The sequence below is a fragment of the Thamnophis sirtalis genome, unplaced genomic scaffold (genome assembly GCF_051295495.1).
Source record: "Thamnophis sirtalis isolate CommonGarterSnake01/CBP01778 unplaced genomic scaffold, rThaSir2_p1.2 scaffold_16, whole genome shotgun sequence".
Classification (NCBI taxonomy): Eukaryota; Metazoa; Chordata; class Lepidosauria; order Squamata; family Natricidae; genus Thamnophis; species Thamnophis sirtalis.
In genome coordinates this window covers 130001-149198 of record NW_028261396.1, presented here as the reverse complement: position 1 = coordinate 149198, position 19198 = coordinate 130001, and positions in this window count along the sequence as shown.

Sequence of the window (19198 nt, the reverse complement as noted above, 5' to 3'; positions counted from 1 at the left end):
AGGCCTGAAAGGCCTATGAAGCAGTATATAAGTCTACTGCTATTGCTATTGCTATTGCTTCCTGTTCTCTACATCCTCTGGAGTCCATTTAAGGTCACACTGACTGCTTCAGTGACTCCATCCAGCCACCTCATTCTCTGTTGTCCCGTTCTTTTGCCCTCAATCGTTCCCAGCATTAGAGACTCTTCTCCAGTCAGACCTTTCTTCTCATTAGGTGGCCAAAGTATTTGAGTTTTATCTTCAGGATCTGACCTTCTAAAGAGCAGTCAGGGTTGATCTCCTCTAGGACTGACTGGTTGGATGACCTTGCAATCCAAGGGACTCGCAGGAATCTTCTCCAGCACCATAGTTCATAGGCCTCAATTCTTTGGCGCTCAGGCTTCCTTATGGTCTGACTTTCACAGCCATACATTGCAACTGGGAAAACTACAGCCATTGCCCTTCTTAGCTGACATTAAGGCATTGTGTTTTATCAAGGTACTGAGGATTTAATAGCTGCCAGCTGATGTAAGGTTGTAATCTGTAAACTGATGCCATGAAGATGATTCAGCAATATATGGTATTGCCTCTTTAAAATTCTGGTGGGGTCCACACTAGGCATCTCTCCTTTAAGAGGTGTCTATATATAAGTGGTATTAAAGGGTGTTTCTCTCTCTCATCATGTATTTCAATTCTCTCCTTGTAGCTGAGTGGTAAGGGATTTATCTCCATGTATATGTTTGTATATATTTGTATATAAACCATTATTTTTCAGAGTATAAGACGCACCCTTTTCCCCCTAAAAGAGGGTAAAAATTTGGGTACATCTTATATACTAAATGTAGCCCCACCTACCCATCGGCCTCAACCCTTTGGCCTTTGTCTCACAGCAATTTACCTCTTTGCAGCAAACGGGGCTTTAGGAGGCTTGGATAAGCTATAGCAATCCCTGCAGCCTGAAACAGCTGATGATCGGGAGAAATTGAAAGTGAAACTTGGCAAATTTCTGGGAGGCAGATTTTTTTTCTTGCGCTAATTAGACTGTTTGCTGCAAGGAGAGCTTGAGATTTGTTTTATTTATATGCCGCCCTATTCCCAGAGGGACTCAGGGCGGCGAACAACTCAAGGGGGAAGGGAACACAAAAGTACAACACAAGCATATTAAAATAACCAACAGCCACACAGCCACACAGGTCGAGAGGGGAAGGGAACTCATCAGCCCCAGGCCTGCCGACACAGCCAGGTTTTAACGTCTTTTTGGAAGGCCTGGAGAGAGGTGAGGGTCCGAATCTCTGTGGGGAGTTCGTTCCAAAGGGCCGGAGCTGCCACAGAGAAGGCCCTCCCCCGGGTAGTAGCCAGATGGCATTGGCTGGTACACGGAACCCGGAGGAGGCCAACCCTGTGTGATCTAATGGGTCTTTGGGAGATAATTGGCAGCAGGCGGTCTCTCAAGTACCCAGGTCCAATACCATGAAGGGCTTTATAAGGAGGTAAGTCAACAACTATAAATGCCTATAGAATGTTCAAATTATTAACTTATTTTTTTTAAGACTGCTTTATTATTATTCTAGACAATGAAGAAGAAAAGAAGCTTTTTAAAATAAATGCTTGATCTGAAGAGGCGCCGTGCTATTCTTTTAAAAAGTGCTATTCTTTTAAATAGCAGAGAATACTTCCAGAAAGCACATCAATTTTAACAGCATCTGTACAAGTATAGTATGAAATATAACCTACAAACAGTGTATATTGTATGTACTGTTGGTTGCGAGGAGGCAAATTGCTGAAAGGCAGAGGCAGATATTTTCCCCAAAATCTTATACTTTGGAGTCTCTTATACTCCAAAAAATACGGTAATTGTATAGAGGCTTTGTGTGCTGTGTGCTATGTTTTGCTCCTGGGTTTAGAGCCGAGGTGGCGCAGTGGGTAGAGTGCAGTACTGCAGGCCATTTCAGCTGACTGCTAGTTCGGCAGTTCGGCGGTTCAAATCTCACCGGCTCAGGGTTGACTCAGCCTTCCATCCTTCTGAGGTGGGTAAAATGAGGACCCGGATTGTTGTTGGGGGCAATATGCTGACTCTGTAAACCGCTTAGAGAGGGCTAAAAGCCCTATGAAGCGGTATATAAGTCTAACTGCTATTGCTATTGCTATTTATCTCATAATAATAGTCATGCTGCCAAAAGTCTGACATGTTTATATTTTAATGTAGTAAACCAAACTTTGCATGCATTTATGTATGATTTAATATTTATAGCAAAATAAATGTATATAAATAAATTCTAAAATGTACAATTTAAACTGAATGGAATATATGTGATTGTGGAAGAAACGCACGAAATGTGCCTGTAACCAATAGATACGCTTTCTACAAGATGTAATGAAAGATGATTTTTTGTGTGTGTGTGTGTTTTCCTTTAATAAAAACAATAAAAACTTCTTTAAAAAAAACATTTCCACGTCAAGTTGGCATAGCTGCAGAACGAACACTTTTTAAAATTAATCTACCCTTCCATCATGTGTGTGTGTGTGTGTGTGTGTGTGTGTGTGTGTGTGTGTGTGTGTAATCTAACAATCTGAGTCAGACAATGTCTCCTTTAGAACAATCATGATAGCAAGTTGGACTCACATAAGCTGGGTTTGCTGGAAATTGTAATACTAACAGATTTAAAAGGCTTCATACTGGTCTGGCTGACTGAGATAATACTACATTTTTTAAAGATTCTTGTCAAAAATGCAGGGATGATATCAAATACAAGTAAACATTGTTCTGAGCAGGGCTTAGAAAGATGATTAGCTTTCCTATCAGTCTTCTGTAGGCTCTTTTTATGGAATTATTAAAAAAAATGTTTAAAAAACGCCGTTTCTCGGAATAGATGTATTTTATTGAACTATTATTTTATGCAGCTGGAACTGAATCGTCAGAAGAGGGAGCATCACTGTTTCCACCCATCCTGGGACATTATTAAAAATTATTAAGGTTCCACTAAGAGATACAAGCTTCTTACCATTTTATTGGTGTGTTGGTGCTCAAAAGGCATTTGTTTTTTTCCCCAGAATGGAATTTAGGACTGATTAGCTTTTATTCTGAAATCTGGATGCTTTTCACCAGAGAAAAGCATTACTCTTGAAGCAATGCACTGAAAAATGGGATGAAATTGTCCAAGTACTTAGTGTGTCTTTGGTGTTTTTCTATATATTTGTCTTCCTGACTATAATAGCCTAAAAAATGGCCCTCATAAAAATGATCTTGAAATGGTTTCTAAGCCAGCGGTACAGTATCATCATTTCTAACTTTTTCAAAGTAGTTACTGAGATTTCTCAAATCTGGTTGTTTTATTTATTGCTAATTATTCCTGGATATGATGATTCTAATTCACTGTAGGCATGCAGTTAAATTGAGAAACTGGTCCATTACAGTGGTGGGTTTCAAAAAATTTTGGAGCCTCTTCTGTAGGTATGGCCTGCTTTCCGGGTCCACTGGTGGAACCTCTTCTAACTGGTTCGGTAGATTTGACGAACCGGTTCTACCGAACTGGTGCGAACCGGTAGGAACCCACCTCTGGTCCATTCCCTCTATACACTGTCCTGTTTAACCTTTGGTGTGGTGTGGTCTCTCAAGAACTATTCCCTTTTTGTAGCCTCAGAATATTTAATGACAAGTCACATCTACTTCCTGAATGGATGAATGAATGTATGTAGAGATTCAATCACAAATCTCCAAAATGTATGATCTAATAGAGCCCCATATCTCTGACTAAGATAACAGGCAATTAATTTAAAATAATTAAATCTCACTGGAAAAAAAAAAATATTCATCATGATTAAGTCAACCCAAAGTAACTTTTTTTCTGGAACAAGGTCAGAATCCTAGATTCTGCACTGGCTGCCTATTGGTCTCCAGATACGCTTCAAGGCGCTAGTCGTCACTTATAAAGCCCTTCATGGTATTGGACCTGGGTACTTGAGAGACCGCCTGCTGCCAATCACCTCCGCTAGACCGATTAGATCCCACAGACTAGGCCTCCTCCGAATTCCATCCGCTGGCCAGTGTCGACTGGCGACTACCCGGAGGAGAGCCTTCTCTGTGGCTGCTCCGACCCTTTGGAACGAACTCCCCGTGGAGATTCGAACCCTCACCACCCTCCAGGCCTTCCGCAAAGCCGTTAAAACCTGGGTGTTCCCACAGGCCTGGGGCTAAAGAGCTGTTGCCCCCGTCTGGAATGGTATGACTGTTGTGTGTTTTTAAATTATGTATTGTTATGTATCGTTTATTTTTTTATTTTTTTGTCTGTACCCCCCCCCCCCCTTCCCTGATTTGATTTGTTAGCCACTCTGAGTCCCCTTCGGGGGGAAAGGGCAGCATATAAATATAATAAATGAATGAAATGAAATGAATGAAATAATCAGTGGGAAAATTTTCTACCCAAATTGTCCCTCCGCAGTATTTTTTGCTCTGTTAACTGAATGTCCTTCCTGTCGCTCCTTGAGGCTGGAGGGAAAGGAGATAGGCAGAGGATAGGAAGGCCTTTCATTTGGTCTATAGGAGAGGTGGAAAATTGGCATTTCTGCTAGTGCCCGGTTCTTCCCATTATCATTCTTCCCTTTGCTGTGTTTGCTTTTCTTTGCTTAAAAATATATATATGCCTGACCGTGCAGGCAGAATGGCAAAGCTGCTCCTTAGATTTCTCCTAATGAGCAAAGGAGTGATGGCAAGGCACTATGGCCAAAAAAAGCATCTTCGCATTGTTTCCTCTGAAGCAGCTGCTAGGCCTGGTAGCTAATTGGCTCTGCATACAAAGACTTCCAGGTCAGAACATGGCCCTGATTCCAGATCAGCCCAGCCCTGGTATGTGGGGAAAGTTCTAAGAAATCCTTAAACCTTGTTAATTCTTTCATTTGCTGCTTCTAACACTGGATTGGTGCTTATTAAGGGTGATCAATTTTTGAAGACAAAATAGCTTTTAGAATAGAATAGAATTCTTTATTGGCCAAGCGTGATTAGACAGACAAAGAATTTGTTTTATTATTATTATTATTGATTTTTTTTTTTAAAAAAAAGACTTTTACAAATATTTACCTCCCTTCCCCCCACCCCCGAGCCCACCCCACCCACCCCCCCGACTTCCCAGAACAGATACAGGGTATAAATCTTTAACAAAGATATTCTAAAATAAATTTAAAGAAAGTTAGTATCATCTTTCATTTGAGATTTAACTCCTCTTTTCTTAGGCTAACTCTAAACAAATGATAACATTCCTCGCTTTTTCAGTCATAAACTATCTGGAATTTCTTAGTCCCGTATTTATTTTGAATATAGTCAATCCATCTTCTCCACTCCAGTTTATATTTCTCATTTGTGTGGTCCTTAAGATATGCTGATATTTTAGCCATCTCTGCTAAGTTTGTTACTTTTAATGTCCATTCTTAGATAGTAGGCAAGTCTTCCTTCTTCCAGTATTGCGCCACCAACAATCTTGCTGCCGTTATTAAGTACAAAATAAAATTAGTCTCTATAACAGTACAATCAGCAGTTATATCTAACAAAAATAACTGGAATTTGTTTTTGGTGCATATGCTCTCAGTGGACGTAAAAGAAAAGCTACATTCGTCACGAATCATAAAGTACAACACTTAATCCTAGTTATATGGTACAAATAAACAATCAAATCATACTAGGAAACAATCAATATAAATCGTAAGGATACAAGCAAAAAAGTTACAGTCCTACAGTCATAAGCGTGACCCAACAAAAGCGCGAACGTCAAAAGCACGCCAACAAAACCGCGGCGCTAAAACCGCGATGTCTAAGCGCACCGACAACAGCACGCCGAAAACAGCGCGCCGACAGAAGCGCGATTTAAGTTAAGGTAAGGTTTAGGGTTAGGTTTAGGTTTAGGTTTAGGTTTAGGTTTAGGGTTAGGGTTAGGGTTAGGGTTAGGGTTAGGGTTAGGGTTAGGGTTAGGGTTAGGGTTAGGGTTAGGGTTAGGGTTAGGGTTATGTTACAGCGCGCTTCTGTCGGCGCGCTGTAGTGCTCATTCGTCGGCACGGTTTTGTCGGCGCGGTTTTGTCACCGCGGTTTAGTCAGGCACGCTTTTGTCGTTCGCGCATTTGTGGTGGAACCAGTCATAAGTAGGAGGAGATGAGTGATAGGAACAATGAGAAGATTAATAGTAATGCAGCTTTAGTGAATAGTTTGACAGTGTTGAGGGAATTATTTGTTTAGCAGAGTGATGACGTTTGGGGGAAAAACTGTTCTTGCATCTAGTTGTCTTGGTATACAATGCTCTATAGCAGTGATGGCGAACCTATGACACGCGTGTCAGTGCTGACACACGTAGCCATTTGGGGTGACACGCACAGGATTTCATGCGATTCATCCTCGGCTCCTGCACAGCCGCCGAGGATGAAAGAATCTGTGCTGGAGGAATGGGGGGGGGACGTGTGATCTCCCCCGCCCACACTCACTTACTGTATCGCCGCCGCCCCTTTCTGAGCGCAGGGGCTGCTGGTAAGGCGTGCGTGCCATGCGCACACACGTCATCAGTGCGGCGAGGGAGGACCCACAGGAGAGGAGCGCGGGAACAGTGCGCGCCTCTCTCCAGTCAGGCCGGCACAGAGAGTCTTATGTTTTTGTCGAAGTGACACACAATGCAAGTTATGCTCGATTTTTTGCCGATTTTTGACACACCATGCCAAAAAGGTTGCCCATCACTGCTCTATAGCATCGTTTTGAGGGTAGGAGTTGAAACATGTCCAGGATGTGAGGGATCTGTAAATATTTTCACAGCCCTCTTTTTGCCTCTTGCAGTATACAGGTCCTCAATGGAAGGCAGGTTGGTAATAATTGTTTTTTCTGCAGTTCTGATTATCTTCTGAAGTCCGTGTCTGTCTTGTTGGGTTGCAGAACCAAACCAGACAGTTATGGAGGTGCAGATGACGGACTCAATAATTCCTCTATAGAGCTATATCAGCAGCTCCATGGGCAGTTTGAGCTTTCTTAGTTGGCGCGGAAAGAACATTTTTTTCTTGTGCTTTTTTGATGACGTTTTTGATGTTAGGTGTCCTTTTTAGGACTTGAGATATGATAGAACCTAGAAATTTGAAGGTCTTTTGTTGTCAGTTGTATAATAATTTGATACTAGTTTGGAAAACCTCTGGTTGCATTACAACTTCCAGCCACCTCCCCACTTGACTGTTTTAGTTAGGAGTGTGTGTGTATGTGTGTGTGTGTGTTTGTGTGTGTGTGTGTGTGTGTGTGAGAGAGAGAGAGAGAGAGAGAGAGAGAGAGAGAGAGAGAGAGAGAGAGAGAGAGAGAGAGACAGAGACAGAGACAGAGACAGACAGACAGACAGACAGACAGAGACAGAGACAGAGACAGAGACAGAGACAGAGAGAATTCAGCAGTTACTGAAAGATCTCTTAGAAATGACCCTAGGAATACAAACCTGAACTATCCACTATAAGTAACAACATAGTTGTTATGTAGTTGCATCAATTAATTAATGGCTGTGGCTTGAAGCAAAGTTGAAACCATATTCTTTCATCCTACGCCTCCCAGATATGGTGCACTAACTTCCATAATTCCCATCCAGCAAAGTTATTTGTCTTACAGAAGCAAAGGTGGCAAGCTGTGATCTGTGTTAGGAAGAGTTTTAATATAACACAAAATATTTGGGATTGGGGTGGGATGTAAAAAAAAAAAAAACCCAGCACAAATCGAAGATTGAATTCCTACATGTAGCATCATTCAGTGCTAATCCTTAGATAATTAAACCTTGTGATGTGCATCTCTCGGCAAAAGGTTCTTAAGATTCTTTTTCTTCCTTTCAGAGCTTTATACAAATGTAATTTCTGATCCATAGGAGCTTGGTGCAGCTTTAGTCTGAAACGCTCCGAGCCAGGTTTTTCATCTTTAAAAAAGGGCGTTTCAGTGCCAGAGAACATAGATATTGGCATCCCTGCTCTGGAAGATCGCCACCGATATGCAAATGGATCTAAAAGGCTGTTCAGATATGCATAATGCTTATTTGTTGTTCCTACTAGGATCAGCGACAACGTGGATATAACAGAAGCATTCATATTTGTGTGAAATGATACAGTCTGATTACAACGCTGAAATGAATCCAATGTAAATTCTGCCTCTATCTGGCTGTGCTATATATTCTAACTATACTGATACTTGTTTTCAATCAGAGGTAGTATTCAGCAGGTTCTGACCAGTTCTGGAGAACCGGTAGTGGAAATTTTGAGTAGTTTGGAGAACTGGTAAATATCACCTCTGACTGGCCCTGCCCCCAACTATTCTCTGCCCCCCAAGTCCCAGCTAATCGGGAGGGAATGGGGATTTTAAGAGCTGAGGTGGCACAGTGGTTAGGGTGCAGTACTGCAGGCCACTTCAGCTGACTGTTATCTGCAGTTCAGCGGTTCTAATCTCACCGGCTCAAGGTTGACTCAGCCTTCCATCCTTCCGAGGTGGGTGAAATGAGGACCCAGACTGTGGGGGCGATATGCTGACTCTGTAAACCGCTTAGAGAGGGCTGAAAGCCCTATGAAGCGGTATATAAGTCTAACTGCTATTGCTATTGCTATTTTGAAGTAACCTTCTCCTGGAGTGGGGAGGGAATGGAGATTTTACAGTATCCTTTCCCTACCATGCCCACCAAGCCATGCCCACAGAATCGGTAGTAAAGAAATTTGAAACCCACTATTGTTTTCAATATCCCAAAACTTCTTCCATTCACAGCTCACTTCCAATCTACAGGAGTATTTTAACTGTTCACAACTGAGGTGGGGAGAAAGCTCTTGTTTGTCATCTCTTTTCTTTCTGAAAATTCCCTTATGTTCCCTGAAAATCTGTTCTGGAAGCTTTTGGGGGACATCCGTGAGAGGATATGGATGAGGAACATGGGTCTGCATTCAGAGAGGAATCCACAACATCATCTTCTCTCCTTTCCACAGGCAAAGCCATTATGAACAGGACACTTCTGTTTGATGGACTGGGATGCTGGATCCAGGACTATTGGGTTTATTCATATTTTATTATAGCTCTCCCTCATCTCCTATTATTCAGTGTTTTATTTCACTCTTGCCTAATATGAAACAAATCTATCACCCATGCAAGATTCTTGCTGGTGAACACTGGAGAGTGGAAATCGATCGGCTTTCAAAAAAGTAGATTTTTTTATTCCACTTCTTAATTAAGTCTCATTTTCAGACTTGATTTCAGGGTTTCATGGGTAACCAAATGAAGTCTGCACAGAGGTCATTGGATTTGGGCTGCTCCCCCCCCCCTTTTGTTCAATTGGGTTCAATTGATTCTCAATTGTTCAATTGTGTTCAATTTTGTTTGATTGATTCTCAAATATTGCCTCGACAAAATCCCTGCAGTTTTCTGGGCAAGGTTTTTCAGAAGTAATTTTATCCTTGCCTCCTTTCTAGGGCTGAGGAAGAGGGGAACTGGCCCAAGGTCACTCAGCTGGTTTTGTAGTTAAGGCAGGACTAGAACTCCCAGTTTTTACCCTGATGCCTTAACCCAGGGCTGTCAAACTCCCAGCCCGTGGGCTGGATGGGTCACGCACTGGCCACGCCCACCCGCATTTTAGCAAAGAGGAGGAAAGTCCCAATACATCACATGACTCCACTGCAGTGACGTGCGGTGAGGTTTATGGCTGGTGAGGCAAGCGGGCAAAAGCTGTCCTATGTCGGACACAGCACCGGGGCTTCGCCGAGGCTTTGGCTGGCAGATGGAATCCGGAGGAGACCTAACCTGTGAGATCTTATCGGTCTGAGGGAGGTAATCGGCAGGAGGCGGTCTCTCAGGTACCCAGGTCCGATGCCATGTAGGGCTTTATAGGTAGCGACCAGCACCTTGAAGCGGATTCGGAGACCAATGTGTAGCCAGTGCAGCTCGCGCAGGATAGGTGTGATGTGGGTGTACCTAGGTGCACCCACAATCGCTCGCGCGGCTGCATTCTGGACTAACTGAAGTCTTCGAACACTCTTCAAGGGCAGCCCCATGTAGAGCGCGTTACAATAATCCAGTCTTGAGGTCACAAGATATAAAAATGTAAAAGGAAAAAGGCAAGAGCTGCTGAGGTCAGGCTGGGTTAGCTGCTGCCAGAGTCCCCAATGGATGACTCTGCTTAACTGCTTAAAAAAAGCCTCTAAAAAAAAGCCCTCTACAGGAGGAGGCAAGAGAACCACGTGCCTCATCTACATAAGGAATTTTTCGGCTTTTAACCCTTGCTTAACTCTGGTCGAGTGATCATAAAGTCAGACTAGATGAGGCACGTGGTTCTCCCGCCTCCTCCTGTAGAGGCCACTTTTTAAAGAGGCTTTTTTAAACAGTTAAGCACTAAGCAGAGTCATCCACTGTGACTCTGGCAGCAACTAGCTCAGCCTTTTTCCTTTTACATTTTTTTTTCTTTTCATGATGACAGTGGTGAGGCTCTGCCTCCCCTGCCTCCCCTGACTGCACATCACTGCTCCACTGTGATGCCGTGAGTTTGACAGCCCTGCCTTAACCACTATATACCAAACTAGCTTTCTAGACTCTTGGTCTCATCCAGTTCCAAACAAGCAAATAAGACAGGATTAAAGGAAACTGCAAAAGATACACAGATTCTTTGTGTCCTTTATAGCATCTTATTAGGGAAGGAAGAAGAAGCAGATTGAAAGAAATTGGTTTGTCATCAGATCACAAAGTGAAATGCAAACCTGCTATCCTCAGTCTCAAATCTTCAGTCCAAATTGACTGAATGTTGGTTTCCACTGGGTTTATCAAAGCGGGCATTAGGAGAAATACATGGGCCTTCTTCCTTCTTCCATATGCAAATGAGCAGCAGAGACATCTGGGAAAACGCACATATCTAGCCAGAAAGAATACCGGGAAGGTATTAGTATGAAAACTTTGGAAGAAAATTCATCCAATAATTATTTGCTAGATAAGTAGATTACTTTTTCTTGTTCTCTGGTCAAAAGTCTTGCAGTATCTATAAGGATCTCCAATGATGCTGGGGGGTAACTGTGGCTTGAGATAATGTCTGGAAAAGTGAGGAAGCAGAAAGTTAAAGGTGGACCTTATCAATAAGAATAATCCAGTGGGGGACCGTGTGTTTAGGAAAAAGGGAGTGTGTAGTTATCTATAAAAGGTTAGGAAGTGAGGGTTCATATGAAAGGTTGAGTAATATGACTTCCTTCTGCTTGAGTTCACCAGGAGGCTTCTTAGTGTGGGCTTGTTGTTTTACGTTGATTTCGATTACTATTGGCTGCCATGACCTTTTTATACCCCTGAAAAGCAGGGTGTCAGAGTTAATGTTAGATTACATTCTACCAGTTCAGTTGCTTCGGGAACAACAAGACTTAACTCTTGCTTGGTTGAGCCCTCAAAGCTGTTTTAGCCCTTTTTCAGAAAAAAAAAGGTCACGAGGAGACACAAAATGGGATCATGGGAAAGAATCCCCTCTTTCTGAGGTAAAAGAAATTGAAAATACAACTGGATAATTAAAAAAAAGACTCAATCTCAAAGAAGGCTGAATTTTGTCACTAAATTAAAAAAAGAAATCTGCCAAAGTCACTAAATTTTCAGTTTAAATGAAAGCTAGGCTGGTCACAGAGGTGGGTTCCTAGCAGTTGGCACTTATTCGGTAGAACCGGTTCGTCAAACCTACCGAACCGGTTAGAAGAGGTTCCACCAGTGGATCTGGAAAACAGGCCACACCTACAGAAGAGGTTCCAAATTTTTTTGAAACCCACCACTGGTCCTTGGATATGATTATTCTACACTATCATGCTCCTATTTATAAAACCCAGTGCCTCTGTGAAAGGTAAGGATGACTACTGCGTTTGTGGTGCAAGCAGAACATTGCGTGTGTTGAAGTTGTTTTAAGGCAAACCAAAGATGCCTTTTAAAAAACAAGTTTACATCATATTCTTATGCATGCCAGTGCTGTGTGGGAGGTAATTTAAGGTGGTTCTGACAAGTGTCGTTGGCATCTTCATATCCGGTCACATGGGTGGCAAGCCACTCCCATCCGGTCACATGGGTGGCAAGCCACTCCCATCCGGTCACATGGGCGGCAAGCCCATACAAAGGAGGCCACATCCACAGAGTAGGTTTGAACAATTTTTGAGACCCACCACTGGCTGGTCAGCTCAGTAATTGCCAAATGGGGCTTTGGGAGAAGACTGATCAGGGTCTCTTGGGTGATATGTAGAGAAATCTGAGAAGACAATTTGTGTCTTGCCAACAGAAATGCTGGGAAAATATCAAGAGTCAGGGGTCAGCAACCTGCGTCTCTGGAGCCGCATGTGGTTCTTTCATCCCTCTGCTGCGGCTTTCTCTCATCGGTTGGGTCCACAATTGATAGGGCTTTTGTTTAGGACAGGTAGAGGAAAAAGGATGCCACACTAGGAGGAGATGCTATGGTGAGGGAACCGGACTTAGTGTTTAAGGTTATCTTACTTAGGAGAAGATTCTTAAACTCTTTCTTGCTTTAGATGCAAAGTATTCGTCTTTCCTGAGTCCTATGGGGGAAATGGTCCCTGTTGCGTGATAGAAGGTTTGGAAAGAGTTAGGATTGGGAGTTCAGCCAGAGTACTGTCTTTCTTTCTGTGTGTGTCAGTGACCGGCCTTTTTTATCTTGTCTGATGATATCTGAGAAGACACCTGGGTCCTTGTTGAATGACAAAATGGCTGGGAAGTATCAAGTGGGGTTTTGTGAGAAAAAAATATTAATCTCATTCACTTTTGAACCTACCTTCTGTGGAAGTGTATTGGGGGGTGGGAGACTTGGTGGAATGAGTACTAGAAACATGGCAAATCTGATTAGCATCTTTTTGAATAGAAAATGCGAGCTATGCCCCTTTTTCAGGAACGGTAAATCAATCTATTTGGAACCCAGCCTAAAGTTCCTTCTTATTCCCAAAATAGGATAGCAGGACAACTATCCAAGTTCCTTCTGGGAATAAATTTAGGCTGGGTCCCAATAAGTTTACCTTTCCTGAAAAGCATAGCTCACATTTCACCTTATTCTGTCCCAAATTGAAACAGTTATAACAAATCAACAAATATTTGTTTTTTAAAAAAGTGATCTAGTGATTATTGTCTGAATCATTCTTGATTCCAATGCAATTATTTTGAACAATTGTATTCATCAAATAAGAGAGAACTGTATTTTGCATCCTGTTTATAACCTGAAATATGTTACGTTAGATGGAAGTTAACAGTAGCAATGAAAGAGAGGGCTTAATTATTTTAGGCATATTTGGTTACAGGAAGTAATTTGTTTTTGTTGCTGTTGTTACTGATGCATCATCTTTATATAACAGAGAAACTAACTGCAAATAAGGTCAACTTTTGAGATGGGCACACTGATGCTTTTTTTCCCCTTCCCTAATCCCTATTCAAGGATTTGTCAGTGACAAGAAATGAGAAACCTGATTCTTTCATTTCCAGATCTGTGATTTAGAATTTGTAAGTTCACTGGACCAAAGAAATATGTCTTTGTAGAAAAGTATTGTTGAAGTTCTTTGTTTCTGAAACAGGGGTGGGTTCCTGCCAGTTCTAACCTCTTCTATAGAAGAGGTTCCACAAATCTACAGTGCCATTTAGAACCGGTTCCAATTCCCTCCCCCCTGCCCGTTCGCACATCATTAAGATGAAGAGCGAGAGGAGGAATTCTGGGAGTTGAAGTCCACAAGTCTTAAAACTGTCAAGTTTGAACACCCCTGGGTGTTTTTTTTTCTGAAGTGTTAGGGGTGCAAGGGTCTTGTAACTTGACAGCTTTAAGACTTGCGTGCTTCAAATGCCAGAATTCCTGAGCTAACATTTTGGTTGCTAAGCAAGAGCATTGTTAAGTAAGTTTCACCACATTTTACAAATTGGCCATGCCCACCCAGTCACATGGCCGGCAAGCCACTCCCACAAAGCAGGCCACACCCACAGAAGAGGGGGTGTGAAACCCACCACTGATAGATACATACATACACACACACATACATATCCCCACAAAACACAATAGCCACAAAAACACCCCCAAACAAACTCAATAGGGATTGGCAGCTACCCTTGAAAGAAGGAAGATGGAAAGAAGAACAAAATTTTCTGCCAGAATTAGAAAGGGAAGAATATAAGATGGCAAGGAAGAAAAAGAAAAAGGAAGGGAGGAAGGAAGGAAGGAAGGAAGGAAGGAAGGAAGGAAGGAAGGAAGGAAGGAAGGAAGGAAGGAAGGAAACTCATAAGGGATAAACATTTAGGAGTACATTTTGAAGAAGAAGGGGGTGGGGAGAAAATGGGAAGATGGAGGAGGAGGAGAAGGAGAAGGAGAAGGAGGAGGAGGAGGAGGAGGAGGAGGAGGAGGAGGAGAAGAAGAAGAAGAAGAAGAAGAAGAAGAAGAAGAAGAAGAAGAAGAAGAAGAAGAAGAAGAAGAAGAAGAAGAAGAAGAAGAAAGAAGAAGAAGAAGGGCACACCTACAGAAGAGGTTCTAAAAAAATTTGAAACCCACCACTGTTCTGAAGCAAAAACTGTTGACAATGGGGAGTCTTCTGATGGTTTCATTTTTGTCCCATTCATTTCCTTCGTGTTTGTTTAGATGACATGGGCAATATTTCCTATTTTTTAAAGGATAACTGTAAGCACAGAAACATTTGTGTGTTTTTTTTAACACTCTCAGATAACACAGTGAATAGCCGTAGCAATAGCACTTAGACTTATATACCTTCACAGTGCTTTACACCCCTCTCTAAATGGTTTACTGAGTCAGCATATTGCCCTCAACAATCTGAGTCCTCATTTTATCAACCTCGGAAGGATGGAAGGCTGAGTCAACCTTGAGCCTGGTGAGATTCCATCTGTCAAACTGATGGCAGACGGTGATCAGCAGAAGTAGCCTGCAGTACTGTACTCTAACCACTGTGCCACCACAGCTCTTCATACTGCTTGAGGTCTCCCCTCCCCCCCCATCAAACTGTGCGCCATTTTATATGGACATTGTGCAATGTGATTCAAGCTATTGGAAGAGTCAGTTTGATGTAGTTGATTAGGCATCAGCCTGGAAACTGGGACTGTGAGTTCTAGTCCTGCTTGAGGCATGAATGAAGCTGGTTAGATGACCTTGGGCTGGTCACTTTCTCTCCTTCCTAGGCAGGAGGCAATGACAAAGAGTCACCTTATAGGGAGCTGGGAAGCATAAAAATATAATATATTTTTTTAAAAAGCCACTCCTGAAGCACTTGTTCAAGAAAACTGCAGGGACCTGTCCATCCATTGTCTGAGAATCAGACACGGTTGAGGAAAAATAGCTGTTGAAGCCCTCTTTAGACTTATGAAAATGGTTGTACTTAGAGTCATCAAATATGTGTCTCCGTGTATCTGGGTTTGTTTATTTTTTCTTTTAAACAACAGACCTTGATGCTGCTCTTAAGCTGCTTTTCAAGAAAAAAAAACACATCGGAAGCCTCCTAGGATACAAGGAAGAAGATTCAAAATGCTTTGAGCCCCAGCAATTGTTAGAAAATCCCATATTCCCTTATGTTTATCATCATCTGCAAATAAAGAAATATGGATATATTTTTTTAACCTGGTGGTATTTGGAAGAATATAAAATGACACCAGTTTTTTGGCTTTATTCTCAAGGTAGTAAACATTTCCAAGCTGCATAATTCCAAATTGCAGTTTCTACAATATAGATAACTCGATGTCAGCAGTACTTCCCTCCCCTTCATGTTACTATGTAATGTAGCTCATTATTTCAGTGAGATTAAGGTCTTGATTTTAGAATATTAAAAATATAATGTAAATCAGGCTTACATCTATTAAGAAGATAAAAGGCATTTATTATGGTCAGTGAGGAAATAGTACCGTGTTTCCGCGAAAATAAGACAAGGTCTTATTATAAGACAAGGTCTTATTATAAGACAAGGTCTTATTATAAGACAAGGTCTTATTATCCTATACAAATTGATTATTTCCATCTTTGTTATCTTTCCTTATAGCTCACATCTCTACTTCTTGGAGACAAGGTCTTATTTTCTTTCGACACCCGAAATAAGCACTTGGCCTTATTTTTGGGGAGGTCTTGTTATTTTTGAGGTGCAGGAGGCGGTGAGCATAGTCACCTCATGGCTGTTGCTGTGTTGCAATATTTTCAGGGAGGGCTTATTTTGGGGGGAGGGCTTATTTTAGCGCAAGCACTCAAAAGTCTCACTGGGCTTGTTATCCGGGGAGGTCTTATTTTCAGGGAAATGGTATTTTTTAAAAAAACTGCCTTTCCCCCTTTTGTTAGAAGAATATTTATAGGACAAATTGGTTTCATGTGTTATAACTTCTACAAGTTTTGAATTATAAGCTGGTATTTCATCCTTGGTTTATAAAGTTGCTAAAATTTCAGTAAAAAGTCAACATTAATATTCTGGTATATGTTGGAGTTTCTTCTAATTATATCAACTCCACATTTTTCTACACTATTTGTATTATTTATCCATTTATTTTTTTATCCTACCTTTTTTACTTTATAAGTAACTCAAGTCAATAAACATACCTAATATTCTTTCCTCCTCCTATTTTCCACACAACAACAACCTGTGAGGTGAGTTGGACTGAGAGTGTGTGACTGGCCCAAAGACATTCAGTTGGCCTTCATGCCTATGATGGGACTAAGTAGCAATAGCAATAGCAGTTAGACTTATATACCACTTCATAGGGCTTCAGCCCTCTCTAAGCGGTTTACAGAGTCAGCTTATTGCCCCCAACAATCCGGGTCCTCATTTTACCCACCTCGGAAGGATGGAAGGCTGAGTCAACCCTGAGCCGGTGAGATTTGAACAGCCGAACTGCAGAACTGGTTAGGTTAAACTGTGGTGTCCTTGGTGCTGTCTGAGCCTGATGGTTTTCTTGTAGACATTTCAGTACCCAGCTAAGTAACATGATCAGTCCTAGTACTAATGATGTTGTTTAGCTTAGTAATGAAATGTCTGGAAACCACCAAGAAAACCACCAAGCTCAGACAGCACCAAGGACCTCATAGTCATATGGCTCCTCCCCACTACTCCAATGCATGACATTGGGATCACACTCCCTTGTCTCCTTCCCCACTGCTCCAAGGTTCTGGCGTCTCCTACAGTCTCAAGACTGGTGTTAAGCTTTCACAAATCTTTTGCAGAGAGTATTAGATAAAATCCAGAAGCAATGTCCTTTCAGGGAGACAGGCATCATCTTCTTTCCCAGGCATTATTGCCTTTTTAATCTTGGTGAGCCATGCTACATTTTAACACACACACACACACACACACACACACAAACACACCACACACCATCAGTGGTTCTTTATCTGTACAGTATATGGAGTGATCTTTCAAAACTCCATCCTTCTCTGTGTGCATAAGCATCTGTTCTGGTCCCTATTTTGTCAGCTGTTTCCTTCCTACTTTAATTTGTTAGGGAAGGGAAAGGACAGGAAAGGAAAAGGAAGGAAGGAAGGAAGGAAGGAAAGAAAGAAGGAAGGAAGGAAGGAAGGAAGGAGGAAGGAAGGAAGGAAAGGAAAGGAAAGGAAAGGAAAGGCATGGAGGAGGAAGAATAGCCTATGCACTTTTGCAAAATTATGTCAAAGCAAAGAAACAATCCTGCTTAATTTGGCTTCCATCCTGTGTTTGTGTGTATGTGTATCTCCCGTCAATGAACTAAATCCACCCCAAAGCTAAGGGAGGAGACAGAATAATCTCACCAATAGAAAGTGGTCTTTAATAGCACTTGGGTTTAATTAAATCTAACCTGACACATCTGGTCCTTGACTCACAATGTTCAATTGTATTATACTCTCGTGAGGAGGGTGTTTTTTTTTGCCAGCTGTGCAAATATGTTTTAATCCTTGGCCATTTAGTTTCAAATGAATGCCTTGCAGAACGGCGACTCGTGAATCTCGATGGAGCAGCGGATTAAATATCTTGGCTAAGAGGAGGAGAGCAAAACGAAGGGATTCGAGTGCACCGTTGCAACAGCAGGGCAAGAGTTTTGATTTAATGGCTTATTCTTCAGGGTCCTATTCAGGAGGTTTGCTGTACATCACATATCTCGTTAGGAATAAATGTTTCAAAACCTGCATTTTCACATCTCTTCCATTGGAAGCTTTTAGCTACTGAATGTAATTTGATGCCAATGCTGTTGCTCTTCAACAGCATATAACAGTGATGGCTGACCTCTTTGTCCTTGCGTGCCAAAAGTATGTACATGTGACAGTGCGCGTGCATGCCAGCACCCATAATGCACTGCATATGTGACACAGTGCATTATGGGCCAGTGCACATAATGGGCATTATGGCACCCCCACATGGCCTCCCCCCATGCAGGCACAGTCCCATGTGACTCCCATGCCCCGCGCATGCACGCATGACCCTAGTAGGCCTCCTTGTAGCCTTCTGGGAGCAAAAACAGGCCACGAGGGGGGGGTGAGCTGCCCTTTCCCCGCACATGTGTTTGCCTCCTTGCAAATGCACACATGTCTCCCACGTGTGCCCCACCCCTCGCACATGCATGGCAGAGACCTGAAAATCAGCTGGCAGGTGGGAGGCTTGTGCACATGCGGGTGGAACTGAGGTGGTGCGATGGGTCATGTGCCCGTAGAGAGGGCTCTGGGTGCCACCTGTGGCACAAGTACCATAGATTCGTCATCATGGGCATTTACTGATTGATGTTCATTTCCTCTGACTGGAGAGGGAAAATTCTCACCTTAGATGGGGAAACCTTTCCTTCCTTCCTTCCTTCCTTCCTTCCTTCCTTCCTTCCTTCCTTCCTTCCTTCCTTCCTTCCTTCCTTCCTTCCTTCCTTCCTTCCTTCCTTCCTTCCCCTTGCAAGGATATGTCCAACAGAATTTTGGAATTGTAAAATTGCCCTTACATTGTCACACAATTATTTTATTTATCTATTTATTCAATTTGTTTGCCATCCATCTCTCCGCAAGGCAAGTCTGGGTGACTTACAGCATGGCAACTGATCTGCTTTTGTATACATTCAGGAATAAAGCACATATTTTTAATTTATTGTCATATCCAATATATGGGCTTTGAAGCAAAGTTCAAGAAGTCCCAGAAGTGTGATTTAGCTGGTTCAGTCTTCTGAACAAATCAGTTAAAATTTGGGGGTTCCTCGTCAGAAGCATCACCTACATTCACACTCTTGTTTTCAAGTTGTTGGTCAGTAGCCATAATGAATTATCACTGGGACTGTTGG